We start from the raw sequence: 3,024 nt of genomic DNA on the forward strand, positions 1-3,024 counted from the left end.
ATCAATCAAAACTCGTTTCACATTAGTGTCATATACAAGTAAAGATATTACCAGTGCATCATTATGTGGGGTTAGCACGCCATCTGCATCTGCATCATTAAATGTAATACTATCTTCTTCCAAAACCTATCGAACTCGCTTCCCGTGTGTAACTGTTATTTTTGACACCTTCCTCGCTGTCGTATATGTTACGCCATTGATCTTTTCTCCTCCACTTATGACATTAACCGTCCTTTTTGGTGAAGGGGGTTTTGGAGGCTCCTGCCTATTTTTCATATATGTCTGCTTTCCCTTTTTCACTAAATAATTCAATTAAAATCCTTTTTTCAATAAATGTTCTACTTCACCTTGTAGCAATCTACAATCCGCCGTTTTGTGACCGTGATCGTTGTGAAACTCGCACCAAAAATCAGGATTTCGCCTATTCGGGTTTTATCTCATTTCTTTTGGCCAGCGTACCTTGTCTCCCATGCTCCTTAAAACAGCCACCAACTCGGATGTGCTAACATTAAAACCGTAACCACCGATCTTTGCCTTCGAGCTTTTGTCATCATCTCGCGTCTCTCGCGTGTTCCGTTCTTTTCCGAACCTTGATGATGAACCTGACTCTTTATCTCTTGATCTATGATCGTACCTTGGGTTTTCCTGTTTTGAACGTGAGTCTCTTCAGGTCCCATGTAAGGCTTGTACCTATTTTTTCCGGACCTTCTTTCAGTTTCAGCTCGCCTTGAACTTACCCTTTCATTCCTTCGGCATTGAATGATGATATCTTCTTCTATCCGCAGCTTCGTGTTGTATCTGTTATAAACACCATTCTAAGTTGTTGCTGGAAATTCTCGTAAACTCTCCTTGAGTCTCCTCGTGGCTTCTAAACTTTTTTCATTTAGATTGCTGGCAAATGCCATAGCTGCCCGGTTATCTGGTACACGTGGCAACATCATCCTCTCACACTGGAATCTATCTATGAATTCCCTGAGCAGCCCCGTATCTCCTTGAAAATGTCCTCCATTCTTTTCTCAACTTTTTGAGCCCCCGAGTGTACTTTGATGAATGAATCTGCAAGTTCAGCAATAGAATCTATAGAATTTTCGGGTAATAGAGAATACCATGTTAATGCTCCCTTAGTATTTCTCCGAATTTTTTGACCAGTACTGATTCAATTTCTTGCTTGGTCAAGTCGTTGCCTTTTACACCGGTTGTGAGTGCTGTTACGTGATCCCGTGGATAAGTTGTTCCATCATATTTTGGAATATCCGGCATCTTGAATTTCTTCGGAATTGGTAGAGGAGTAGCACTTGGCTTCCAAGGTTGTTGTGAGTATTTGTCCATATCTATTCCCTTGATTACAAGCGGCACACCAGGTATTTGCTCTATGCGGTCGCTCTGCTCCTTGAGCTGTTTCTGCAAAGTTAGTACTAAATTTTGTAAATCTGAATTAACTGGGTTACCTGACCCTCCATCACGAGATTCGCTAGGAGTTCCTCCACTGCCCGAGTTAACGAGTCCTAAGCGAGGGTTTTCTAAGGTGTTGTTGTTTGGAGTTGATGTTGGCGGCACAACTGGCAGCTGGTTAGCGAAGGCCTCAAAAGCATTGCTGACCTGTTGAGCGATTAACTTTTTCAAAGCTTTATTAATAGCCTCATCATTTTCAAACTGATCATTCATATTTGACTGACATCCATCAGGAGTTCCTTCTCGATATTGTCGAGGAGAATTTCGTAGGGAAGGGACCGGAGTTCCATCGCCTTGCTGATTCACCTGGTGTTGATGGTCTCCTTGATTGTTTACATTTGACATGATTGATTTGACAAAAAAGTCGATTTAGAAAGTAATAAATTATTAGATTCCCGGTAACGGAACTAATTTGTTTAACCAAAAAATAGGAATTTCGGTCAAAGCTAAATTTTAGAAGAACTCGGGTTACTGATAATCAAATTTGGAACAAATAGGAAGAATTGATTTAAACGATAGCTGAGTAAAAGAAAGCAAAGTAAATCAGTGTATTCCAATAATATTCTGTGTCCTTACAAATGTTATTTCTTTCCTTTTATAGCTATCTCTAAGTAATACGTTTCTTTCCTCTCATAATAGAGCCATTATGAGCAATTAATGACATTTAATGTAACGTTATAATTGGCAATCGTAACTGTTTCGTGAAGATTCTATAACGTTTTCCTTCATTGATGCTCATTAATTACGGATAATACGTATCAATACTTTTTGCTATCTAGGTTCATTCCTTCAATGCCTCTTTAAATTACCAGGAGGTCCGAGTACCCGTTCCTTCCTGTTTTCTTGAATCTCTGCCCGTGCCTGTTAAAGCTCGTGTCTCTTCAGCTATCCTTTGCCAGCTATCATTCTTTTATTGATCCACGTTCCTTGACATATCATCACATAACTAATTCAATATGTTAACTTGATTTTCCCCAATACATATATTCCAATAATAATCAGAATGTCCCCATACAAATGTCATTTCTCCCTCTTTTATAGCTACTTCTATGTACAACGTCTCTTCTTTCTCATAATTGAGTCATAATGAGCAATTAATGATATTAATGAAATGTTATGAAATATTTCTTATTTCTTATCGATTCCTGTCAAAAAGGACAATTGGAATAGAGGATTCATATCTTTTGTTTTTTTCTTTAAAAAAAACTAGTTTTTAATGTTATTTCGTACTATACAATTCTTTTACTTTGTGGGTATCTTTTTCCCATTGAGAGGTAATGAGAAGTAATTCTAGAATGGATTGCTACCTATGCCTAGATCACGGATAAATGGAAATTTTATTCGATAAGACCTTTTCAATTGTAGCCAATATCTTATTACGAGTAATTTCCCGACAACTTACAGGAGAAAAAAGTAGGTCATTTACCTATTACAGAGATGGTGCGATTTGATTCTTTTTTTTTTATTTCATATTTATTCATTTCTCTCAGTCTTACGTAGGAGAAAAACACGTGATTCGAGAAAATTTTTTGAAAAAAAAATCTACGCTTTTTGAAGGTGAAGTTTGGAAAT

Source organism: Nicotiana attenuata, unplaced genomic scaffold (genome assembly GCF_001879085.1).
Source record: "Nicotiana attenuata strain UT unplaced genomic scaffold, NIATTr2, whole genome shotgun sequence".
NCBI classification, from domain to species: Eukaryota; Viridiplantae; Streptophyta; class Magnoliopsida; order Solanales; family Solanaceae; genus Nicotiana; species Nicotiana attenuata.